Consider the following 14835-nt stretch of genomic DNA (forward strand, 5'->3'; position numbering starts at 1 on the left):
AGGTGTTCGAGAGGGGATTGAATGCAGCACTTGGTGCCATGGTCTAGTAGCCATGAGGTGCTGGGTGAGGGGTTGGACTTGATGATCTTTGAAGTCTTTTCCAACCTTGGCTGATTCTATGAAAATATGATCACCTATCAATTGAATGCCATCACAATACAAAGAATCTGTGTAGGTTCAGAATGAAACAGCAATTTCATTGTCATCCATTCTCTTTCAAGAATCCATGCAAATGGTCCATGTTTAAGTAAATGAAGTAAGTCAGATTGTGGTATCCTGAAGTAATTTTGCAGATCCACCTTTGGGTTCTGAGAGGCAAAGCTAACTCTGCACAAAGAACAGCACCTCTGCAGTTTGACAACAAGTGCTGGATTCTGTGCAGCTCCTCGTGTGTGACTGAAACAGGTTTCCACAGAGCCTGGTTTCAAGAGGCACAGATGAATTGATGAGGTCCAAACACTCAAAATGATGTGTTACCTTGCTAGTCATGTTCTTTCCTCCCCTTGTACAAATCCCAAAGAGTCACCTGTGTTTGCCATGAAACTCTTTTACCAGGACTTGTGAGCATCATCTTATTTTATGCTGTCATGGGCAAAATACATTAGATGGAATAAGCCAGACATACTTTAGGAACTGTCTGCCTTCTTCTTTACACATTGCTCTCTAAGATGGCCTCTGAGACCTCTTTGGCCAGAAAGTATTAAGCAGTGTGGGATAAGAGCGAGTGTCCCAAGATGTTCAATAGCACTTGAGAAGTTCATGGATTCACATTCTCCTGTGACTGCTGTACCAGGCTAAGCCCAGTGCCACACACCGGCTTGCTTAGAAGATAGGCAGCTTGGGATGGTACCTAGGGCAGTTGTCTAGAGGACCTGGGTGATGAGAGAGGCCCACTTAACTAAGGTAGGTGGCATGTGGATCACCCAAATTGCTGGTGAGAATATAATGAAGGAGCTGTAATGTCTGCTTTGAGTTGCCTTGAATGTATTACTGTTTATAGGAACAGTGTCTGTGCTGCCAGCAACTTGCCAAAGGAAGCTTTAAAATCTGCCAGTGGTGGCCTGGGTGATTGCAGCTGCCTGAATGCAGGACTTTTTCACACCTATCTTCCTGTTATTTGCAGGAGTGGATATTCTGTGTCATGTAGGAGGCCAGGGGCAATTTCTGGGCAGGACCACAGACAATTTGTGATCTGAGGAGAAGGCTGAGGACTCAACGACTTCTTTGCCTCAGTCTTCACCGGTGGAGTGACAGGACAAGGGGTAATGGCTTCACATGGGAAGAAGACAGATTTGGATTAGACATTAGGAAGAAATTCTTCTCCTTGAAGGTGGAACAGGCTGCCCAGAGCATTGTGGAGGCTCCAAGCCTGGATGTGTTGAAAGGCAGGTTGGATGGGGGCTTGAGCAACTTAGTCTAGCAGGAGGTGTCCATGGCAGAACTGACTAGGTGACTTTCCAACACAAAGCCTTCTATGATTTCTCCTCTTCTGCATGAAGAATCCTTGCTGGGCCCTCACCTAAAAGTGGCTTTTTTACCCCCTGCAGCTTTTTCTGGTAATTGTGTGAAAATCTGTTAGCCAGGAAGGGGTTGGTCTCTTCTCCCAGGCAACCAGCACCAGAACAAGGGGACACAGTCTCAAGCTGCACCAGGGGAAGCTTAGGCTGGAGGTGAGGAGAAAGTTCTTCACCAAGAGAGTCATTAGTCATTGGAATGTGCTGCCCAGGGAGGTGGTGGAGTCACCATCCCTGGAGGTGTTCAAGAGGAGATTGGATGTGGCACTTGGTGCCATGGTCTAGTCATGGGGTCTGTGGTGACAGGTTGGACTTGATGATCCTCGAGGTCTCTCCCAACCTTGGCAATACTGTGATACTGTGAAAATAATTTCCTGATTCCATACAGATTTGTTAATGCTTTGTAGACTGTGTTGCTTCAGTGGCACATCCTACCCAAAGCTCATGAATACACACAGTTAATGGTTTCTCCAGTCACAGGCTGATGGTTGCACTTAGAATCACAAAATTGGTTTTGGTTGGGGGAAAAAAACCCTACCCAATGTGAAGATCATCACATCCAACCATTCTCCACCTCTACCTCTTGCTGCTGAAAGTGTCATTTCATAGTGGACTTGTTCCTCAGCATGAAATGTAACAAAAATACAGGCAGTTACTGACATGGTTACCTCTGATGTGCAGCAGCTACCTCATGCAATGCCAAGACTACCATGAATATTCATAGCCTCCCCCACATACCCACTTGCTTTTGTCTTTCCCAGTCTGTTGCTCCATCCATTGATTTATCTCCATCTCCAGGCAGTTTCTCAGAAATGGCCCTCAAGATTCATGAGTCTTGCCCAACTTTGAGAAACCTGTGGAGTTGTTCCAATTCCTCTTGAGGCATTTTGATGTGTTTCCTTAATAGCCTTTCCCTAAGGCCAGCTGCTGAATAAAGCTGCAACTGCTCTAGCTGCTTGCAGCTGTCTTTTCAGCCAGCCCTTGTCTGCCCAAGTAGAATGGAGATAATTTCATATTTAATTTCTGTTTACTTTCTTTTAAGGCCACTGTAAACACAGTGGCCATTTGAAGAACAATTCAGCTTCACAGTGATGCAAGGATGCAAAAGCACATCTGAAGCCTTTTTCTTCGTGAAACAATGTGCCCTGTGCAAGAGTTTTTCTGTGCTTTCAGACAACTAAAGGGCTAGTGGAGGGGAAAAATGAGTCCCTGTTCACACCATAACAACAAATAAATCCCTGAGCAGAATAAGGAGAAAGATCATGGGTTCCCATGGTACACAAGCCCAGCTGAAGTTTATGGGTAGAGCTTTGCCAGAATTCAAGTCTCAGAGCATTTGTGTTTGAGGGCAAGCTCAGTTCTGTGTTCAGCAGAATTCAAGACACTACTCAGAAACCTGGTGTGCTGCTTTTTTAGTCATACCTTTGTGTTTACATTCCACATCATCCTGCTGTGGGTAGAGAGATTCAAAGCTACAAAATGCATACAGAGTTCTTTAGCAAGTTGGAATGGTACCATAGTACCAGTCAGGGTTGGAAGGGACCACAATACTTAGCTGATTTCTTGGGTTTTGTTCTTCTTTTAAGCCCATTGGAAAAACCATCTGAAATGTGGTGGGGAAAATCCAGAAGGAGAGATACAGGCTGCAGCTATGTGCTTTATTCACAGAGCCATAGAATCGTTTTGGTTAGAAAAGACCTTGAAGATCACCAAGTTCAACCTGGTCTACCCTCTCCTACCCTCTCCTACCCTCTCCTACCCTCTCCTACCCTCTCCTACCCTCTCCTACCCTCTCCTACCCTCTCCTACCCTCTCCTACCCTCTCCTACCCTCTCCTACCCTCTCCTACCCTCTCCTACCCTCTCCTACCCTCTCCTACCCTCTCCTACCCTCTCCTACCCTCTCCTACCCTCTCCTACCCTCTCCTACCCTCTCCTACCCTCTCCTACCCTCTCCTACCCTCTCCTACCCTCTCCTACCCTCTCCTACCCTCTCCTACCCTCTCCTACCCTCTCCTACCCTCTCCTACCCTCTCCTACCCTCTCCTACCCTCTCCTACCCTCTCCTACCCTCTCCTACCCTCTCCTACCCTCTCCTACCCTCTCCTACCCTCTCCTACCCTCTCCTACCCTCTCCTACCCTCTCCTACCCTCTCCTACCCTCTCCTACCCTCTCCTACCCTCTCCTACCCTCTCCTACCCTCTCCTACCTTCTCACTCTACCGAACCTGGTGCTAAACTGTGTCCCTCAGTACCACATTTCTGCCTCTTCTAAAAACAGGATAGGACTTGGGGGAATGGAATGAAGCTGGAGGTGGGGAGATTCAGGCTGGATGTGAGGAGGAAGTTCTTCACCATGAAAGTGGGGAAGCCCTGGAATGGGTTGCCCAGGGAGGTGGTTGGGGTGCTGTCCCTGGAGGTGTTTAAGAGCAGGCTGGATGAGGCTCTGGCCAGCCTGATCTAGTGTGGGGTGTCCCTGCCCATGGCATGGGGGTTGGAACTAGATGATCCTTGTGGTCCCTTCCAACCCTGACTGATACTATAATAACACCTGCAGGGATGGGGATTCAGTCCCTTCCCTAGGGAGCCTGTTCCAGTGGTTAGAATACAGAATAAACCAGGTTGGAAAAGATCTTCAAGATCATCGAGTCCAACTTATCACCCAACACCATCTAATCAACCAAACCATGGCTCTAAGTGCCTCATCCAGCCTCTTTTAAAACACTTCCAGTGATGGTGGCTCCACCACTTCCCTGGGCAGCATATTCCAATGGCCAATAACTCCTTCTGTGGAGAATTTCTTCCTAACATCCAGCCTAAACCTCCCCTGGCACACCTTGAGACTGTGTCCTCTGATTCCCCTGAGAAGCAGTTCTCTTTGATTTAGAAACCTCTGGTTTTCCTCTCTTTGCCTGGGCAATCCATGGAAGGCTACAGGTAAAATAATACCCCAAGGGCTACCTGGCTTTATCATAAAAAGCCAGGAGCAGCCAATCTGGCTGCAGGAAGTAGGGACCCACAGTATGAGCAGCCTTGACCAGAGAAGAGAGGAAAGCAGAGATCCCTTTCCTGTGTAAGGAATTGCTCTCCTCCAACTGAAGACAAAAAAATGCTAGTTTTTCTGAGAAAGGAGTAAAACAGGGAGATGAAAAAATGTTCCCTCTAGTCTGCTGGTCCCAATAAAAGGAGTATTAAAAAGTATGAAAACATAGACAGAAAACTGGAAGAAAAACTGTCTAATATAGGCAGTGCTCCATGCTTAGAGCAGGAAGCAGTAGCATCTCTGGGTGACCTGAGGAGGGTGTCCATGTGGCAGCTTTCAACTCCAGGCCAGAAGCTTTGAAAATATGAAGTGTGCTTTGGGTATCCACTTCCAGTGAGTGAAGAAGGAGAAGACCCCCTCCACTTCTCAGACCCTGGGTGGAGAGAGGCTTCCTCCTGAGGGGAAGGGCTATTTTTGGACTGATGGCAACCACCAAGAGCAGGAATTGGCTTGTGCACATCCATGGTGTGGGGAATGTCTGTTAACAGAGTGGTCCTCAGCAGTTAAGCTACAGTAGAAACAGAATAATGTGGGAGCATGTAGACAAGCAAACTCTACTTGAGGGATAACCCTGTCTCCCTGCTGGTGTTTGAGTAGGGGGTGGGTGACAGGATTCAGAGAGTTGGGGAGCTGGTGATCTGGAGAAACAGAAGAAGTTTGTCCAGGAAATTTCCTGGAATTTGTGACATCAAATTCAAACTTTCTTGCTCAGCTCTTTATTTTTGAAAGAGCTGATGAACTTGGAGATGCAGCAGGTAGACAACCACTACCAGCTGGAATCAAACATACATTTTTCACCTGGGGAGCTCACAGCTGTGGGGCATTATGGATACCAAAAGTGATTGGACATACTAACATCAGGGATGTTAAACTGGACAAAGTACTTCTTGCTCGGGCAGCTTCAGGAGTGCCTATTATTGGAGGCTGGAGAAGCATTGCCATGTGCCTGTACTGTTCTTATACTCATCTTTGACCAGAAGCAGCAGTGGCCAAGTACTGGTCCATCCAGCACAGCTCCACTTGCACGTTCAAAAGATGCAGGATTAATAAAACCTGCAAGACATCATTCCTGCAGTGAGGTGCTTGTTTAATTCAGAGGGAAACAACTGGAGGAGTCTGGAAAAGCTTGAAAAATGTGTTGAGGTGCCCTGTTCAGAGCTACAGGACAGGCCTGCAGGTCTTGGCCCCACCCTTCCCTTCCTGCCCACCTTTTGCAGGGGTGCAGTGAAGGGAGGGAGGTGGCTGAGCGTCTCTTGGAGTCAGCCTCACCATTGCAGCAGCCAGCTGGACTTGCCCAATGTCTCCCCCAGGAGAAAGGAAACCAAATCCCCCTTAGTGCCACATAAACCCCAGGGACTACCTGGCTTTATCATAAGAAGACAGGAGCAGCCCATCTGGCTGTAGAAAGTGGGGACCCACAGTATGAACAGCCTTGACCAGAGGAGCCTTAGCCAGAATTTGGTGGAGGATACAGTGACAGCTCTGCCTTGACTCCAGGGTCTACCTGCCTTCCAGACTGGCTGAGCTGAGTGGTAGTGAGCTGGAGACCACATAGCTGTGCTACAGCAGCTTAGTACTTGCCTTGGCACATCCTGGGTCTCCCAACATGGAGTTGCTGGGCTGGGGAGATCCTGTGTTCAAGCTGTTTGAGCTCAAGCAGCCCTGAGCCCAGGCCAGGGAGCTTAGGGCCATTTGGAGACATCCTTGCACACGGGCTGCAAGAGCCAGCAGATGCCTTGGGCAAGGCAAATCACTTTGTATAGCCAAGGCTGCTTGACTACATCTGTGAACATTAAACACGCCTCAGCTCGGAGACCAAATGGTGCACACAGCCTGTGCCTCAACAAACAATCCCAGTGTCCAAGCAGAGCAGCTGCATGCAGGCTGCTTGGTAGCAGTGTGGCACTCCCCATCCCTGCCTGGGACCTGCCAGGCACAGCAGCAGCTTGCACTGGTCAAAGGTGTGCCTGGCACCACTGGAAATGCTGCATGTTCCAGAGCTCTGCAGGGAGCTGCCTGAGTTACCAACTCCTTGGTAAAATGCCCAGGAAGGGGAGGATGGTATTAGGTGGCTTTTTAATCTGTGGGGTTTTTAAAGCTGTAGGTTACAGTTTTTTAGGCTTTTAAAGCCATGGCTTATATTTACATATGTATTGTAGGGTGGATTTTAGGATTCTCTGTCTTGTGCTCTGGTTCCAAGTGTTGGGGTGAAGGTGGAGAAGGAAATTCCTCAGAGTTATCCACAACTAGACAGCTTTGAAAGAAAGAGAATCCAAACATGTCTTTGGCCTTGATATGAAGAGACTGAACACCTTGGATAACCATGAAAGTGATGAGGAGAGTGTCTCTAATTTCAACCCTGCAAATTCCAGCTTGGTTTGCTGAGGAGCTGCAAAAGCTCCTCAAAAGCAGTGAGGGTTCCCTTCTCCCATCCTGCACTCAGGAAGGCTTGCTTGGACTCCCTGTGGGGGTAGGAGCCAGCCCCTAAACTCCAGACTGAGTGCATTTTAACCTGTTTATTCCTACAGCTACCTGATCCTTTGCCTTTTACACCTGCCCAGAGCTGAACTCCTAAGGAAATCTAGCCCAAGGAGTGAGTTTTACCCAAAGAAAAAGTACTCTGTTATATTGAATATGAACCCAAGTCCAGTTTTTAGAGCTGTGGTGGTTTTAGGCTATGCCTTTAAAATTTAGTTACAGATTTTGAGCAGATTTGAGATTTTCCTCTCCCCTCTTCCTCTCCCCTCTTCCTCTCCCCTCTTCCTCTCCCCTCTTCCTCTCCCCTCTTCCTCTCCCCTCTTCCTCTCCCCTCTTCCTCTCCCCTCTTCCTCTCCCCTCTTCCTCTCCCCTCTTCCTCTCCCCTCTTCCTCTCCCCTCTTCCTCTCCCCTCTTCCTCTCCCCTCTTCCTCTCCCCTCTTCCTCTCCCCTCTTCCTCTCCCCTCTTCCTCTCCCCTCTTCCTCTCCCCTCTTCCTCTCCCCTCTTCCTCTCCCCTCTTCCTCTCCCCTCTTCCTCTCCCCTCTTCCTCTCCCCTCTTCCTCTCCCCTCTTCCTCTCCCCTCTTCCTCTCCCCTCTTCCTCTCCCCTCTTCCTCTCCCCTCTTCCTCTCCCCTCTTCCTCTCCCCTCTTCCTCTCCCCTCTTCCTCTCCCCTCTTCCTCTCCCCTCTTCCTCTCCCCTCTTCCTCTCCCCTCTTCCTCTCCCCTCTTCCTCTCCCCTCTTCCTCTCCCCTCTTCCTCTCCCCTCTTCCTCTCCCCTCTTCCTCTCCCCTCTTCCTCTCCCCTCTTCCTCTCCCCTCTTCCTCTCCCCTCTTCCTCTCCCCTCTTCCTCTCCCCTCTTCCTCTCCCCTCTTCCTCTCCCCTCTTCCTCTCCCCTCTTCCTCTCCCCTCTTCCTCTCCCCTCTTCCTCTCCCCTCTTCCTCTCCCCTCTTCCTCTCCCCTCTTCCTCTCCCCTCTTCCTCTCCCCTCTTCCTCTCCCCTCTTCCTCTCCCCTCTTCCTCTCCCCTCTTCCTCTCCCCTCTTCCTCTCCCCTCTTCCTCTCCCCTCTTCCTCTCCCCTCTTCCTCTCCCCTCTTCCTCTCCCCTCTTCCTCTCCCCTCTTCTTTTTTTCTTTGCTCAGGAAGCAAAATGAAGCAGGTTTGGGTTTTGTGGCATTTGATATATTCTGCTCTGATGGTGATTCTATATAAATGGTACCTGGCTCCTAGATGAGCTGGGGAGATATTTGGCACATAAGATGTTTCTTTGGTTTAAATACAGCTTCATTTGCTTCTAACTGAGTTGGTCTGGCAAAGTTAATGCCGGGGGGGGAAACTTCAACTCACCACAAGAGCGAATCTACCACATCAATCTCCTGGATAGTGCACACCTTGGCAGGCTTTTAGAAACAGAAGTCGTTATCTAGAGCTTCTTAAACAACCAGAGCTTGCCCTCTTCTGGTCACAAGCAGTTGTACATGGGGCTTGCTTTTTTTATTCCTTCTCTCTCCTCCTTCTCTCCTCTCTCCTCCTTCTCTCCTCTCTCCTCCTTCTCTCCTCTCTCCTCCTTCTCTCCTCTCTCCTCCTTCTCTCCTCTCTCCTCCTTCTCTCCTCTCTCCTCCTTCTCTCCTCTCTCCTCCTTCTCTCCTCTCTCCTCCTTCTCTCCTCTCTCCTCCTTCTCTCCTCTCTCCTCCTTCTCTCCTCTCTCCTCCTTCTCTCCTCTCTCCTCCTTCTCTCCTCTCTCCTCCTTCTCTCCTCTCTCCTCCTTCTCTCCTCTCTCCTCCTTCTCTCCTCTCTCCTCCTTCTCTCCTCTCTCCTCCTTCTCTCCTCTCTCCTCCTTCTCTCCTCTCTCCTCCTTCTCTCCTCTCTCCTCCTTCTCTCCTCTCTCCTCCTTCTCTCCTCTCTCCTCCTTCTCTCCTCTCTCCTCCTTCTCTCCTCTCTCCTCCTTCTCTCCTCTCTCCTCCTTCTCTCCTCTCCTCTCTCCTCCTTCTCTCCTCTCCTCTCTCCTCCTTCTCTCCTCTCCTCTCTCCTCCTTCTCTCCTCTCCTCTCTCCTCCTTCTCTCCTCTCCTCTCTCCTCCTTCTCTCCTCTCCTCTCTCCTCCTTCTCTCCTCTCCTCTCTCCTCCTTCTCTCCTCTCCTCTCTCCTCCTTCTCTCCTCTCCTCTCTCCTCCTTCTCTCCTCTCCTCTCTCCTCCTTCTCTCCTCTCCTCTCTCCTCCTTCTCTCCTCTCCTCTCTCCTCCTTCTCTCCTCTCCTCTCTCCTCCTTCTCTCCTCTCCTCTCTCCTCCTTCTCTCCTCTCCTCTCTCCTCCTTCTCTCCTCTCCTCTCTCCTCCTTCTCTCCTCTCCTCTCTCCTCCTTCTCTCCTCTCCTCTCTCCTCCTTCTCTCCTCTCCTCTCTCCTCCTTCTCTCCTCTCCTCTCTCCTCCTTCTCTCCTCTCCTCTCTCCTCCTTCTCTCCTCTCCTCTCTCCTCCTTCTCTCCTCTCCTCTCTCCTCCTTCTCTCCTCTCCTCTCTCCTCCTTCTCTCCTCTCCTCTCTCCTCCTTCTCTCCTCTCCTCTCTCCTCCTTCTCTCCTCTCCTCTCTCCTCCTTCTCTCCTCTCCTCTCTCCTCCTTCTCTCCTCTCCTCTCTCCTCCTTCTCTCCTCTCCTCTCTCCTCCTTCTCTCCTCTCCTCTCTCCTCCTTCTCTCCTCTCCTCTCTCCTCCTTCTCTCCTCTCCTCTCTCCTCCTTCTCTCCTCTCCTCTCTCCTCCTTCTCTCCTCTCCTCTCTCCTCCTTCTCTCCTCTCCTCTCTCCTCCTTCTCTCCTCTCCTCTCTCCTCCTTCTCTCCTCTCCTCTCTCCTCCTTCTCTCCTCTCCTCTCTCCTCCTTCTCTCCTCTCCTCTCTCCTCCTTCTCTCCTCTCCTCTCTCCTCCTTCTCTCCTCTCCTCTCTCCTCCTTCTCTCCTCTCCTCTCTCCTCCTTCTCTCCTCTCCTCTCTCCTCCTTCTCTCCTCTCCTCTCTCCTCCTTCTCTCCTCTCCTCTCTCCTCCTTCTCTCCTCTCCTCTCTCCTCCTTCTCTCCTCTCCTCTCTCCTCCTTCTCTCCTCTCCTCTCTCCTCCTTCTCTCCTCTCCTCTCTCCTCCTTCTCTCCTCTCCTCTCTCCTCCTTCTCTCCTCTCCTCTCTCCTCCTTCTCTCCTCTCCTCTCTCCTCCTTCTCTCCTCTCCTCTCTCCTCCTTCTCTCCTCTCCTCTCTCCTCCTTCTCTCCTCTCCTCTCTCCTCCTTCTCTCCTCTCCTCTCTCCTCCTTCTCTCCCCTTCCTTTTCTGTGGTAAACTACTTGAGGGTTTATGGAAATTACTATCTAAACATCTGTGGCCAACTGCCTGTTGACAAGAATTGATGCCTTAAATGTGTATGATAGCATGGCATACTTGTGGCTGTTTTCAACTGTTGTTTGAAACTCTGTAGCAACTGTAACAGCTAAACCAGTTAATAGTTATACTAACTCAATTTAATGCATACCTCAGCTGCTTCCTTATCTCACACCAGCCTGGGCTGTAGCGTGGATAAAGCCTTCCCATTGTCCTCCATTCTTCAGGAGATGCCTAGTTCTGGGAGCTTCCTTGTTCTGGGATGCATCTGACCAAAGCCAGCCTGTAGCAGTAGGATGATGGTTTCTTCTCCCTGGTATCAGGTGGTAGAATGAGAGGAAGTAGCCTGGAATTGTGCCAAGGGAGGTTTAGGTTGGATAATAGGAAAAATGTCTTTACTGAGGGAGTAGCCAGGCAGGCTGTCTAGGGAGATGGTGGAGTCCCTGGAGGTGTTCAATAAATGCGTGGACATGGCACTTCAGGGCATGGTGTAGTGGCCATGGTGGTCCTACACTGACAGTTGGACTGGATGATCTTAGAGGCCTTTTCCAAATGAAACAATTGTGTGATTCTGTGACATTTTCCAGCAGCTATGTGCTGCCACTCAAAAGGGAGGCTGGCATTATTACATTGTGAACCTGAGGAAGGTGAACGTTTCCTCAGGCACATGGTCAATTACCTGCTTTCCCTTGGTCTTTGTGGACACTGAAACAGGAAAAAAGAACCATCACTAATTTCCTCAGAGGAAAAATTAAAGCTCAGATGCTGCCACAGAATCATACGATGCTAAGGTTGGAAGGGACCTCAGAGCAGCAGAAAAATGCTGATGTCATGAATGGCTGAAGAACAGCATTTTAGTGTAGGTTGGAGAGCCCCATAATCCATGGGGAGTCATCCATGGGGATTCCATAGCAGAGCCTTGTTTCAGGAACAGTGTGGCCAGCAGGAGCAGGGAGGTCATTCTGCCCCTGTACACTGCACTGGTTAGGCCACACCTCGAGTACTGTGTCCAGTTCTGGGCTCCTCAGTTTAGGAAGGAGGTTGACTTGCTGGAATGAGTCCAGAGAAGGGCAACAAAGTTGGTGAGGGGCTTGGAACACAAGCCCTATGAGGAGAGACTGAGGGAGCTGGGGTTGCTTAGCCTGGAGAGGAGGAGGCTCAGGAGAGACCTTATTGCTCTCTACAAATACCTGAAGAGGGGTTGTAGACAGGCAAAGGTTGGTCTCTTCTCCCAGGCAGCCAGCACCAGAACAAGAGGACACAGTCTCAGGCTGCGCCAGGGGAGGTTCAGGCTGGAGGTCAGGAGGAAGTTTTACACAGAGAGAGTGATTGCCCATTGGAATGGGCTGCCTGGGGAGGTGGTGGAGTCACCATCACTGGAGGTGTTCAGGAGGAGACTTGACAGGGTGCTTGGTTGCATGGGTTAGTTGGTTGGGTGGTGTTGGGTGATAGGTTGGACGCGATGATCTTGAAGGTCTTTTCCAACCTGGTCTGGTCTGGTCTATTCTATTCTCCTGCTCATAGAGCTGTAAGTTACATTTACATATGTATTGTAAGATGGATTTTAGGCTTCTCTGTCTTGTGCTCTACTTCCAAGAGTTGGGGTGAAGCTGGAGAAAGAGTTTAGTTTTTCCCAAGGGTGGCAGCTTCAAGGATTACCATCCTGTCTCCTCTGCTGGGAGTTAAAGCTTGCATTTAAAAAGGGAGAATTGCCTCATGGTTCATTTAGCCCTTGATCTACTTATGTTTTTTTGATGCTAGGTGTTCTTGCAGCTCCCTGTATATCTGACACAGCTTTTATCATCCCCCCCCCCCAGTCTCACGAGGTGGTGGCTGTGTATCTGCTGCTTTCCAGGCACGACTGGAGTTTCAGTCGTGCAGGTATTCTGAGTCATGAGAGCTTCTGATGGTAGCATTGCAACGGTTGTAATTCTGTTCCACCCAGGAATAGCAGCGTTCTACTTTCTTTCTTTCTTTAAGTTACAGCTGCTGGTCATCATGCCACTCATGTTACAGTGGAGTTAAACCTCCAAATGCCTGGGCTGGCTCTTCAGATTCAGAGCCCCCATCTACCCTCTCTGTAGATCTGTTGTAAACTCTGCAGCAGACTGCACGGATGTCCTCCCGAGGAAGTCCTGGCAATCGCTGCTGTAGTTAGGGGCAAGCCTGTTATTGAGACTGACCACTGCATGGCACTATTGTACCAGCGGCGCTGTGGCTCCAACCCTGAGGGATGGGGAACCTTCTCTGCAATTCTCCCATTATCTGCCTCTCAATATCCCTTCTGCTAAGTGAACAGCTGCCTCCTTCCACTCCTGGGATATGCTCAGAAGTGGGCATGTGCTGCAAGATGGAGTTAGGACCTGCCTCCTCCCGTGCAATTCTCCCCAACAACAACCTGATGAGAGGGGTTGGTTCAAAGAAGGGAAAAGGCTTACAGCCTACAGCCAAGCCTCCTGATTTGGAAAAGTTTGTTTGGAGCATAAATTTTCTGGCTTCACTAGGACCACGTGAAGTGTGACAGTCTTTACAGTCCTGTAGCAAACATTTCATAGCCCCAAGAAATGTGGGGGTGCCACCTTTACTTCATCTTCTAACTCAGGATGTTTCACTTTGTGCTCTGTTTGGCTCACTAAGAGCTCAGGTTCAAAGCAGGCTCCTGCTCCACCAGGGAAAGTGTCAGGAGCCAGTGAATTGTTCCCGTTTGAATGCTTGGATTGTCTTCTCAGAGCAGACTTGGCATAACTATGGGTTAGCTAATATGAAACTGAGCCCTTCCTACTCTCAGAGGGGAGTCCTGGGACCTGTGGAGGCCGCAGGTTGGCTATGCCTTTCTTGATGTGGTGCTGCTGCTAAACCTTCATTGTGTACCTCAGTGAGAGGAGGCAGCATCTGCAAGTTGACATGGCAGCATTCCAGGCTCCCTCCAGTCCTGCAGAAAAATGCTCTCCAGCTCAGCATCAGCTGCTCAAGGTGTGTTGCCTGGCATCTACAGTTCATCAAAGTAAAAGTCCTGAGCACTCCACTTGCCTTTGAAATGAGGACAAAATACATGGAGGTACTTCAAGCAGCCAGCATGGCAATACTCTAAAAAGGCATGTTTTGGATACCTTACTATTTTTCATGGAGGTCCTTGCTCTATAAGCCCACATGAGAGGCACATGCCACCAATAAGCTTTTGGTAGCTCAAGCAGGGAGAAGCTAGGAAGGCAATACTAAAGCAAAATAGAATGAACTGGGGAAACAGGAATAATGTAAGGAAACAACCATGCTGCAGCTCTGCAGGTATTTCCCTTTTTCTTTGCTATTGTAGATTAAATGTGCAGTGTGCTTGCAAACAAGATTTCAAAATGCATAGTCATACCTTGGGTTCATAACATGAACCCTAGAGCCACAACTCTTTGAAGGTCTGATGGAACCTGAATTTGCCAAGGGAGGTGGTGGAGTCACCATCCCTGGAGATAGTTAAAAGATGCATGGATGTGGTGCTTGAAGATGTGGCTTAGTGGTAGTAGCTTAGCAGTAGTGGTGGGATTGTGAGCTCTGGGTGAGTGGATGGACTTGATGCTCTCAAAGGAGTGAGCCTTGAAACAGGAGCAGAGCATAGGCTCTGGCATAAGTCAGCATTGTTCACACTGTCTTGCTCTTCACTCATTTCTCTGGTGCAGACTTGGAGCTTGCTGAGAAGCATTCCTCAGGCAATGCTCAGGTCTGTGCTGGGGTAGGTCTGTGCTGGGGGCCATTCCAATGGGCACTTTGGATGTGGACACTCTTGTTTGGGGGGGAAGAGAATTTAGCTTCACAAAGGTGAGGCAGGCTGCCCTGCTTGGTCTCAGCACCAAAGGTTTGTCCTTAGCCTGATCCCCAAGCAAGTGTAGCCAGCAGGACAAACAGGAGAAGGCCTTGAAGCATGACCAGAATGTTTTAAGGAAATGTACAGGGCAAAATGTAAGTGACTTGCTATTAGGAAATGAAACAAGAACACAAGAGCCCTCAAACCAAGATCTTGGACCTTAAATTGAAGTATAAGCTTGATTGAATGACCTTTTTCATTGGGACTTTTAGCAATACACAACTTTGAAAGCTTAGCAACACTGAAGTCCATGACATCCAGATTAAGTTTGCTCTTTGGCTTCTCTGCCAGGTTTGCTCCTGGTAATTTTGGGAGAAAGCCAAGGAATTTAGATAAGGAAACACAGATGCCATAACAAGTTGGAGTACTCCTGCAATTCCTCGAGCACAGAGCTTGCAGCCTTGCACCTGGATCAGCTTCTACTGTTTTCTGACCCCAAAGCAAAGTCTTCCAAGAACATAACATGGCTCTGAAATAATTTAGAGAGTTTGGCTTAGAAAATTGCTGTTGCAGATCTGGAGCTCTTGGCCCACCTCTCTGAAAGAGCAAATAAAAGATGCTACTTCTGTGGCTTTAACTTGGAAAACTAATCCTAGAGGTAATTCTTGATCACCC

This window comes from Melanerpes formicivorus, unplaced genomic scaffold (assembly GCF_026170545.1).
Source record: "Melanerpes formicivorus ecotype bairdi unplaced genomic scaffold, bMelFor1.0.p_v2 SCAF_40, whole genome shotgun sequence".
NCBI lineage: Eukaryota > Metazoa > Chordata > Aves > Piciformes > Picidae > Melanerpes > Melanerpes formicivorus.